Below are 12,026 nucleotides of genomic sequence, written 5' to 3'. Positions count from 1 at the left end.
GCCTTTATCTTATTTACTGATTTTTATGTGGTGCTGAGGATGGAACCCAGTGCCTCATGCATGCTAGGCGAGCTCTCTGTCATGAGCGACAGCCCCAGTCCCTTACTCTTCTGAATAATTCAATCAGGTTTTCCAAACCTGTATTGACTTTGACATTTTGTTCTATTTCATGCTCTTTTAATTTGATGTCATGAACAATAAATGACATCCCTGCCCTAGTTGAGGGAAATGGGGGTAAAAATTTAAAAAGCAACAGAAAACACCTGTGGTTTTCTTATGAACTTGAATAACTATGCTTCTACACAGCAGATTTTTTTAAAAAATGATAATCAAAGTGATCAATAATTGCATGAATGGTAAAACCTCACTAATAGCTTGCCCAAAATTCAGCTTCAAGTTAAAAACCCATCTGCTGCTGGGCACGGTGGCGTATATCTGCAATCCCAGCGGCTCAGGAGGTTGAGGCAGCAGAATAGTGAGTTCAAAGCCAGCCTCAGCAAAAGTGAGGCACTAAGCAACTCAGTGAGACCCTGTCTCTAAATAAAATGCAAAACAGGGCTGGGGATAGGGCTCAGTGGTCAAGGGCCCCTAAGTTCAATCCCCGGAATCCTTCCCTGCCTGGAAAAATATCTTGTCTGTGGTGTCATTTGTGTTTTCAAATACAGCACAGGGAACACAACAGCCAAACTGTGAACAGGGAGAGAGGCTGTGAAACTCTGGGTCCCCAGGAAGCAGCACAAACTAGTTCGCAAATCTCACTCAGAATCATATAAACAAGTCCGTCTACCAGCTGCAAGAGCCCTACATTTACACGGGTCAACAGAAAGGAGGTAAAGGTCCACAGACCCAGGTGAGGTCCTCCTACCTGTCTGTATCACACCTACAGTGAGGGTTTAATCACTCTTTGGAATTTTATTCAAATCTAGACAGACACACACACACACACACACACACACACACACACCAGATTTTATACCAAATCTGTCATTTCTCAGATCAGATTAAATTTAGGAAAATAAAATAAACCAATGTAGCCTCACACAGACTGCCCAGTTTTACTATCATAAAACAACAATAAACACTTCAAATGGAAACATTATTGCAGGGCTTCTTGATCACGCAGCACTTCCTTCCTCTCCCCACTCTAGTTCTCAGTATTTTCACTTGTCAATCAAAGAAGCACATTACATAACTGATGTTCATTTAAAGCTCCCCCCACCAAATAAAAATATCATTTAAGCAGAATAAAAGAAATAAAAGGCTTAGACCAGGTAAAACACACGCAACCTAACGTCTCCAGTATTTTTTAAATGTATCTTTTAGTTGTAGATGGACACAACACCTTTGTTTCATTTATTTATTTTTATGTGGTGCTGAGGATCGAACCCAGTGCCCCACATGTGCTAGGCAAGCGCTCGACCTCGGAGCCACAACCCCAGCCCTCCAGGATTTTTTGAATAAAGAAAATGATTTCGTGAATGGGAGTCAGAAAGGACCAGAAATCACAATGACCAAACCAGTGATTTGGACTTTTCAGTGCACTGAGTTCCTGGCATGGAGGTGAAATACCCCACACGGCTCCAGAGGAGTGACGTTGGCCCACGTGTTCTAGGGGTGGGTGAAACCCAGACCCCAGCACAGGAGCCCCCGACAAGCCTCCCGCAGCCCTGGTTTAACTCAACACCGAGCATCAGAAAAGCTTTTCTTCAGCTGGCCAGCCCTGTGAGGGAGCCCTGGGGGCACCTGGCACCTCGGTTCTGGGTAGGGCCTGCAGAGCCCTTAGCCCTGCTTCTGTCCAGCACAGAATCAAAGTAACGGTGCAAACTGGCTCTGCAGCTGGGTTTCCTCTTATAAAGATGGGCCTTTTATAAACTCAGTTCATCGAAACTGCATCCGCTAAGGTTGACATTTATTTTTTTAAGGATGCAGGAAGAATTAAGCATTTGAGTGGAAAGAGTTAAAAAAAAAGAAAAGCATTTTATAAAACCCAGGGCAGATCTCCTTCCTACGGACAGTGAAGGCTACATTTCCCTCTCACGCTCTACTGTCTACACGGCCAGAGGACACTGGCCTGAAGTGACCCTAGTGAGGTCAGAGCAGAGAGTCTGGCTTGCAGCAGTCACTTGCCGATGGGTGAGAAAGGAGCCTGGGCCAGCTGCCTAGTGGGGACAGCGGCGGTGGCCATTCCTCTCCTAATTAGGAACTCCTGGCTGCACGCTCCTGAAACAGGTAGCATTCTCCCATGAATGCAGACCGCCAGGAGTGTCACAATAAAAATAACCCTCCAGTCATGTCATAACATGGCCACTGTCCAAGGTAGGATGGGGACTGACCTTTGTTGGCAAGAGCTAAATATAAACCCCCACATCCCACACCTTATACTGGGGATTGAGCCCAAGAGTTCTTAGCCACTGAGCCACATCCCCAGCCTTTTATTTTTTACTTTAAGACAAGGTCTCACTAAATTGCTTAGGGCCTCACTAAGTTGCTGAGGCTGGCCTTGAACTCATGATCCTCCTGCCTCAGCCTCCTGAGTTGCTGGGACTAGAGGCGTGCGCCATTGTGCCCAGCCCAGATATAAAAACTCTATCAGTCTCACAAGCATCCCTCAGCTTGCCACCAGGTAGATCATGCATGGGTAGGTTACTGCCACACCTGAAGCAAGTTCCTTCGTACCCAAGTCCCAGACTGCTCCTTACTCCAAAAGTTACGGCAATTGCACCTGTTTGCCCCAAATATTCTAAAAGTTTACTCAGAGCTATTTTTGCTATTTTCATCACTGATCTGGGAAGGAGGAGTGGTGGTTTTCTCATTAATGGGGAAGGATTGGAAATATTTTTCTCTTATTTGTACTGTTTTTACAATTCACAAATTTTCTGCAACAAACTTTCTCAGGCCTTAATAATGTCTTTCCTCTTTCTGTCATTCATTCAAAAACTCAGTCACCGCCCTGAGTAAACATCACAATCAGATTCTGAGGAAACACTGTCCTTGAAAGAAGAGAATTCCCGTTGGGGACAGTCAATGTGAGGCTCCAGCCCTGGAGTTAAATGAGGGAAGTGCATTGCACGGGTTGCTGGGGGGAGAAGGGTGCAGGGGAGGCAGCCCCCACAGTCATGCAGGTGGGGGGTCCTCGCTGTGGCCCACCTGGCCCCCAAGTCCTGGGTGGCATGTCTGATTCTCTTCTATCCTCTCGGTGACCAGGAGGTCTGGGGCTGCAGCCGTGGCTGTACCCAAGTGACCTGGAGCTCCAAAAAAGATACTCCAAACCGTGGATCTCTGACATGCTGAGCTGAACAGACTCAGAACCAAGCTCTCTGAGCTCCCCCCACTGCCCTAGCCTCAGTATCTTTGATCCTCTTTCTTGCCAGTGCAGGGAGGGGCTTCCTCTGAACTTCCCTTATCTACCTTAAGACCTGATTCACCAAAGAGGAAGAGGAATGCCTTCAGAGCTTCTTCCTGCAATTTCCTCAACCAAAGACGACTACACCCACGTCAGAGAAGAAGAGACCCTCAACAGCAAACCCCGAGCCCGGGGGAACTCTGTCCAGCCCACTGTCTGCTCCCCAGTCTCATTCATTTCCCCTAAAAATTATTTGCTCCCTGCTCTAAAAGCACTACATCCCCATTTCCCTGTCCCATGAGAAGAGGCCATTTAAGCCTGAACCAGCTCACTCTTCTTTGGGCTTCATGTTTTATATGGCTCCTGTGCACAAGAGGGCACTTGCATGACTTCTGTCCTGTTTACCTGTCAGTTTTTGTGTCCTGTTGGGTGGCTTCAGTAGACTCAATCATGAAACTTTCAAAGGGAAAGTCTGGGCTCCCCACAGCTTCTGACATGGGACAATGCTGTGGACCACCGCCCTGGTGAGTCCAGGGACCACCAAGCACCAACCCCCACAAAAAAGAGAGGGGAAATTCAATTCAGCTCTCTCCCCATGTGTAAGAGGAAGAGAGCAGGGGTCCCCTTGACAACCTCATAAACATTGCACCTTGGATTTATGCAGGTATGTAAAGAGCTAGGTACTTTAAGTTCAAAAACCAATTTAATAGACATGCCAATTGATTGGTATGAATGGAGCTTTTAAAAAGATAAATTACACTTTTCCAACCAGATTACTGATGCAAGAAAAAATCCCATGGCTTAACTGGCTTTAAAGAGATCTTGAAACCAGTCTCCCTCCTCTCAAGCCTTAGCTCCTCTTACCTGATGCTGAGGGCATGGAAGTTGTGTTATAATGAAAGCAAAAAAAAATTTCCTGAGAACACATTAAAAAAACAAAGCAAAACAAAAAAATCCACACTGACCAACACAAACAAATTTGAATGATTAACTGTAACTTCATATCACTCACGTACAAGTTAATCTTAATTGAACACAATTAGAACAGCTCAGCCAGGGAGAAGGCTAAGCCTCTCTTCATTGCCCTGAGCTTTCAGTGAATGTGTCTTTCTCCCCTTCTCTCTCTCTCTCTCTCTCTCTCTCTCTCTCTCTCTCTCACACACACACACACACACACACACACACACACACGCAGGCGCACGCATCATGGCTTCAAGAGGTTGCAATGCACACACTCTTGGATGCACAGTCCCAAGCAAAACTGTAAGAAAAAGGCGGCCAGGGGAGTTGCAAGGCACCACATGCACCGCTGGAGCCAAGAACTTCCCACACAGCTTCACTGAGTCACAGTGAAGTCACCTGTCTACAGAGTGGGTCCTCTTACCCCAGGTCATGGGAAGTGAATGAACAGCGTGAAAATCAGCAAGTCAGCATTCAACAAATCCAAACACCTGTTTTCACAAGTAACATTAATGAGAGAAATACCAACATTATTTTAAAACCACATGTCATTCATTTCTGACACGCATAACAGGATTTCTACGAAGCAGATTTATGTGCCACCTTGAAATGTACTTGCATTTCCACAGGGGGAGAAAAATGCAGGTAGCAGCAACCAGAAAGTGTTAGGTAAAAGGAAAAGGGACTCTGGGGTCAGCATTAGCCACCAAAACCAATGTGGGGAACAGTGACTGGTCCTTTGGAATTCCAAGAGATCTCTGTGCTGATGGGTCCCACATCCAGGGATGTGGATCTCAGCAGGACCCAACTCCAGAGGCAGCACTGACCCAGGCAGTGAGTTCAAGTTGTTTTAGTCCTTGGACCTTACAAATGTTTCTTCCTGTAACTGTCCAAGCCCCGCTTGAAATAGTTTATTCCACAGTCCTGAAGACATAGCAAATCTATGTTGCTTGGGAAGAGGGCAGGAAGTGTCTTCATGCAGTCATGGGTAGCAAAAGGGCCTTCAAAGTAGGGCACTGGTGGCTGACAGAGGACTCTGACGAGTGAAATTATTGAGTTGGAGACCTGTGCCTCGAGCACCCCTATTTATTTGAGCACTGGGAATGCAAGATCAGATGTAAAAGAACCTATTCTGCTTTTAAACAGATTTCTGTCCAAGTAGGAAGCACAGTGCCTGATATAATTGCTCAATAAAGACAGAAAAGAGCTGCCCAAGGAGTGATAAAAGGAAGGAAGAAGAGTAATGAAACCAGCATGCAGAAACAGCAAAAGAGCACAAAGTGCGACCGAGGAAAGGCACAGGTATTCTTGGAGTTTGGGGGATGGAGCTCCTGCTCCAAGCAGAAGCAACCGTGAAGGGCTCTGAGATTGGGATGGCCCTGGAAGACAGAGGCTCCCATCTCCTCTTCACTCATGAAGAACTTAGCTCATTATAATGTGGCACCTTGAAAACCATGCTTATGACTGGATCTAAACAAACTTCATGTGAAGAAAAGGGACATTTAAATAACCTTTCCTTCTAGAAATGGCAACTAAACTGGACATGGTGGCACATGCCTATAATCCCAGTGACTTGTGAGGCCAAGGAAGGAGAATTGCAAGTTTGAGGCCAGTCTTAGTGACTTAGAGAGGCCCTGTCTCAAGATGAAATCTTTTGAAAGGGGTTGGGTGTACAGCTCAGTATAGAGTGTGTTCAATCCCCAGTCTTACAAAAAGAAAAAAGAAAACAGCAACTAAATATCCCTGAAATGTCAGAAATCAGTGTCTGTTTTCTGAGCTCCAATGGATTCAACATGGTATTTTAAAAAACAAAAAAACACCTCTTTCCTTCATTCTTTTGCCATATGTAGAGGTTTTTCTTAAATCAACTTGGAACTAGAAGCCTTAAGAATTTCTCTGTTGGACGTGCAGGTTACGCGTCCAACAAAGAAAAAAAGACTGTTGCTATCAATGGGACGTACTTAGTTAACTTTTATTTACTTGTTCAATAAAACCAGTTCAACGTGGTCAATCAATCTCATGAAATTGCATAGCCTCGAATGCCAAAAATCCCATGATGGTAAAGACCTGGATCATCCAACTCCTAATACATATGCAATTGCTGTGCAAGAACTTGGCAGAAAGCCCTTCTGCCACAGTGTCACTTGATGCTTTGAGTATAGCCCTTGCTGCTCTGCCTCCGCAACTTATTTTTAAAATGGACATGTTAAAGAAAGTTCTTCCTCTCTCTCTGCTCCTCCCCAATCTCAGGGGAAACAGAGTTACCTTTCTGCCCCATCCTAGACAGAGTTGTCTGTCCTTGAGCACACACCCACCACAGGAAGAAGTAATTCAGACTTGGGGATGGCACCAGAAGATCCCAGAAATGACTATCTCCCAAGTTAACAAGTGGATTACAACTCTGGACAAAACACATGAATCACTTCTTTAAAAGGCCCCTGTTCCCCTTGATGGGCAGAATCACAGCCTCTGGGACAGGAGAGTCCCTTGTGTCTCTCCTTTTTCTCAAAACTCTGTGCTCATTATTGGATTGGCTTTGGGGTTAAGGACAGTAACACTCCGTTGCTAGGAACCTAACTGAATCACCATAAAAACAGAAACAAGTTCGAATCCTGGAAAAGCTCTCAGGTGCTCTGTGGTGCTTTCCCACCGCCTCCCCACCCCCGTCCCCGTGCATCTGCTACCTGGTAACAGCCTTAAAACAATGTTTCCTGCTAGAAAGGCATCACACATTCTCCGCAGAGCTTAGGGACAGATGTTTTGGTGCATCTGAAACCCAATATCCTGCCAGGCAGGGATGAGGTGCTCCACTGTAACATGACAGGGAAATATGCTACACTTGATTTGTTGTTATTGGTAATAGCTCCTGGAGGTCATTCTAATCCAAGTTCATTGTTCCTTCAACACTTGCTGTCAGAACCCACAGTCTAGAGTCAAGGAATCCAAGCATTTGAAGAGGACATGAAGTCTCACAGAGGCTGTCTTGGAACGCCGCAGGCACTCACAGGGTCAAGAATACTAACGATAATCGGGTTGGACTTCGTTTCATGTATGTGCGCTGTGCTCAGGTCAGCTTGGCTAGTCAGTGATGGGCGGACCAGAGCCCGGGTTCCGGAGCTGCGGGCACAACTCACAGGAACACACCGTCTCGGCACACAGTCTTCCCAGGGAGGAGGTCCGAAATGCATATCGTGAGCATCTTTATGGCAGGCGAGCAAGGGAAAGATCGGAGAGTTCATTGACACTGTTCCACACCAACTTTTTTGCGGGAAAAAAAGTTGTCATTTCTTGTTGTTTTAGAGAGGGGTTTAAAAACTTGGGTAAAGGGTTTGGGGAGCTGATCCATCCGCACTTATGGTGGGCACTGCTTGTCATTCACCTGCACACTAGGCACCTCCCCAGACTAATCAGTGCTGCTTGCTCTGGCTATGACATCAGCAGTGAGGGTGGTGGTCACAATTAATAAAACAAGGACAGCAGTCATGTGACTCACACCCCGCCCAGGCCGGCTCTAAGGATGATCACACATTTGCTCCTGAAACTGTCCACATAAGGCATCGCCTTCACTTATAAATGAGGAAACTAAAGGGAAGAGAAGGTTATCAGCTGGTGAGTGACAGAGCCAGGGAGAGTCCACGAATTCTGCCTAGAGCAACAGTGGAACACTGGGACAGAAGGGGAGGGGAGGCAGGGTTCCACTGCAGGGGACTTTTAGCGCAAAAGGCCAATTAAAGCGCTGCTACCATCTCCATGCAGAGCCATGCTTCTTTTTGTTTTTAAATATTTTTTTGTTGTTGTAGGTGGACGCCATACCTTTATTCATTTATATGTGGTGCTGATGATCAAACCCGGGGTCTCACACACGCTGGGCGAGCGCTCTACTGCTGAGCTACAATTCTAGCCCCAGAGCCATGCTTCTTCTTCTTTTTTTTTTTTAATAATTATTTTTTTTAGTTGTAGATGGACACAATATCTTTGTTTTTATTTATTTATTTTTATGTGGTGCTGAGGATTGAACCCAGGCCTTGTGCATGCAAGGCAAGTGCTCTACCACTGAGCTACAACCCCAGCCCCAGAGCCATGCTTCTTAAACTTGACTATGTACACAAATTGCAGGAGAATCTTTTTTAAAATGCAGAACTTTGATTCAGTAAATCTGGTGCACGTTCTAAAAGTCAGAGGGTTTTTTTGTTTTGTTTTGTTTTTTGATGTAGTGCTGAGGGTTGTTGAACCAGGGCCTCCGCAGGCTGAGCAGTGGGCACAAGCTCTTCCACGAGCTCTGCCCTGGCCTGCGACTCTGCATTTCTAACAGGCTCCACAAACCACACTGAGAACCACTGGACCCGAGTGTGAAAATTATGTGTACGGTGAAGTGTTTCATGGCTTTGCCCGAGTGAGGTAAACACCTGAGGTCTCAACCTAAGATGGAGTCAAAGGTCAGACAAACAGAACACAGGTCACACAGGTCGTACTTCCAGTCACTGTCCCCTTTCAAGATGTGCCAGCAGTGAGGTCAGAGTGCCCTCTCCCCTGCCCAGACTCTGCAGCCGGTTTTCAGGGAACAGACCTCACATGGAGACGACCCATAAAATACAGAGAAACAGGCTTGGACTTAGGGCTACATAATTAATTTGATGTAAAGCAACAGGATTATTTGCATTTCAAGTGCTACACATTTTTATCCCCCTAACAAGAATTCCAGGAGTCAGCAGGTTTTATTTTATGACAAACTTTTTAATTGGTTAGTACTTAACATATGTTAATTCCAGATCATCAAAGAAAGCTTTAATTGGTGCTTTAAGAGTGGAGTCCATTCTTCCCGACTCAAACACCCTCCCCTCCTAAGCCCATTAAGAAGCTGGTTTGCTGTCACTGCACTTCCAGTGCCCTGGGTCTGAAAGTGAAGTCAAGAACTTGCAAATCTCCAACCAAAGATCTTGACCTTTGGGAGAAGCTCTGAATACCTAAAAAGCATCTTGGATGCTCTTATGGACCCAAGTGTGTCCCTCCCACCCTGCAGGCTGCAGTCCCAACCCCCAGGTGCTCAGAAGGAACTATGTGGAGACAGGGCTGTTAAAGAGGCAACTGAGGCAGAATGATATCAGAGTGGGGCTCCTTCCACTACCCCTAGGAGGAGAAGAGGACACAGACACAGGCAGGGCACAGGAGAAGATGCCATCTGCGAGCCCAGGGCGGGGGAGCCTCAGGAGAAGCCAACTCTGCCCATAACTTGACGTCAGACGTCAGGCTCCGGAACTTGAGAAAGCAGAATGCTCTTACTTAAGCCCTCCAGTCTGTGGTGTTTTGTTATGGCAACCCCAGCAAATGAATACAGCTGTTTTGTGCTCTGATTCTCAATTCAGAGTGAAGCGCAGCCAAGACACACAGACAACTGGGGAGAGGATGCTCTACCCATACTATTTATTACCAGCATCACTATCAGCAACGCTGGGACAAGGAACGGCCCTGTGGGCATTGAAAGGCCTCGGAACGGCTCCCAAATTACCTTGCTCTCCATACTCAGTGATGGATGGTATTCTATACCCACACAGGCATCTCCCTTGATTACAGCTAGACTACGCCACAGGAGGACAATCTGAAGCCCACCTAGGTTTAAATTTTGCTGTTGTCATTTAATTAGCTATATGATCTCTGATTTTCCCCTCTCATCTGTACAATGGGACTGTCTCATGAAGCTGTGGCAAGGATTCAGTGGAATCATGTATTTCTCATATTCTGTCTGTCTCTCTTCCAGCACATACTGATGCCTGTTGGCCTAGTTATCAGGTTTATCAGTCAAAACCTCTCCCTGCTGTGGACCGCTTCAGCAGCCAGACAGGACTCTGAAACAGTGAAGCAGAAGACAGTACAAACGGACACTTGTACTTTTAAACATGTTTATATTAATCAGAATCATAGAAAAGTCCCTCCATTCACGGACCTTCAGATGTGAGATGAAGCCATTTCTCTGAGTGCTCTGCTAACTGGAGTTCTGGTGGTGCCTTCTATGTAAACTACACCATGACGCATGAAGAATTGTCAGTGTGTTTCTTTAAAGAGGATCAAGAGCTGAAAATAGTTGGAAAACAGGCCGAGTGCAGAAGCCGCCTAGTGTTTTTATAAGCTCTTTCCCTCCTGGACGTCACATAACAGTAATATTTTTAGTGTGGTGGTTCTCAAAGGTTAGCATGCTCCAGAACCACAGATTTCTGGGCCTTACCCCTAGTTTCTGAGTCAAATAAGTCTGGGTGGAGCCCGAGAACCTGCATTGTAGACAAGTTCCAAGAGGTTGCTGAATGTGGAAACCAACATTTTGAGAACTCACCTCCCCTGATTCTGTCTTCCACAGAAAGCACCTTTTTTCTATATTCATATTTCATCAATTTATATAATTTAATGAAATTCCATAACTTATGGATAGTGCCATACATAGTTTTTTAATTTGTGTGAGTGTGTGTTTTTGTCTCTTTGTTTTTGTGGTGCTGGGGACTGAACCCAAGGACTCCTACAGGCTAGGTTAGCACTTTACCACTGATGTACCTGCCCAGCCTTATTTATATATTCCCTCATTTGTTTATTGGTACTGGGCCAGGGTGACTTTACCACTGAGCTGCATCCGAGCCCTTGCTTTTTTTGAGACAGGGTCTTGCTAAATTGCTGAAGCCGACTTCCAACTTTCGATCCTCCCGTCAGCTGGTATCACAGGTGTGTGCCACTGTGCCAGCACCTCTGATTCCTGATAACTTACAATTCAATTAGAAGGAGTGGAAGTGGGTGGACATCCAGTTGAGATGGACAGGAACACTGGGCCCACCATGGGCATCAATTGGCATGTGTTACAGGAGGATAGAGAGCACTAGTTAAGGCAGTCATTAATGCCATTGAGATACCTTCAATGGCATTAATAAGTTGATGTTTATATCTTTCCTGCATGCCCCCAACACAGAGGAGGAAAGAATCATGAGCCAGAGACATGTAGTTTTCTAATAATCACATGCCTATTAGATTTTTCTCATTGCTGGGCATCTTACAATTTAACTATGTCACTCTACAGGGTGATCATTCTGGCTTTAATTTGTAAATACGAAACCCTCTGCTGAGGGCCAGGGCGTAGCTCGGGGTGAACTGTTCACATGCCTAGCATGCACAAGGCCCTGGGTCAAACCTTCAGCCCTTAAAAAAAGAAAGAAAAATCCCCTGTTGAGACTTGACACCGGAGCCTTACTGCCTTGACCTCTGACGTCCTCTGAGAAATCACACTGTAATTTATGACTCAATATTTTTTTGTGACTCTAGCTTGCTTTTAAAACCCCACCCTGTTTCCCAGGAGTTTCACTGACCCACGCACACTGCAGTCCTGGACATGCCACTGCAGGACAGTGGAATTTGCTGTGCCCTTCTGGGCTCACCATGTCCCAAATTCATTACATTCAATTAAGTCAGTAGCAGGCCGGCTGGAACACAAGTCGTCATCCCCCACCATCTCTTGGACGTGCAGCTGCACTGATAAGCCAAGGGGACACTAACCAATTCTGACCACTTGCCAAGACCCCATGAAAAAGATGCATCTGCACACATGAGAAGGAAGCCACGGACCAAGGTAGTTTGCCACCCCTGCCTCACTCCTCCCCAAGCTTAGTCCCTATAGAAACCACAGTCACTGGCAGCAGAACCTCAAAGGCAAAAGAAAGAAAAGAAAGAAAGGAAGAAAGAAAGAAAGAAA

At 45.9% G+C, this 12,026-nt stretch overlaps 1 protein-coding gene across 6 annotated transcripts in view; it reads right to left on the bottom strand.

Moving 5' to 3' along the window:
* The window catches only part of KIF13A (kinesin family member 13A), a 180,101-nt gene that overhangs the window by 135,873 nt on the left and 32,202 nt on the right, over positions 1–12,026 (bottom strand). The window lies entirely within an intron of this gene.

This window comes from Spermophilus citellus (assembly GCF_964194105.1).
Source record: "Spermophilus citellus genome assembly, chromosome: 5".
Taxonomy (NCBI): Eukaryota; Metazoa; Chordata; class Mammalia; order Rodentia; family Sciuridae; genus Spermophilus; species Spermophilus citellus.
The sequence above is the reverse complement of the archived record's forward strand: the minus strand, read 5'-3'. Positions and strand labels throughout refer to the sequence as shown.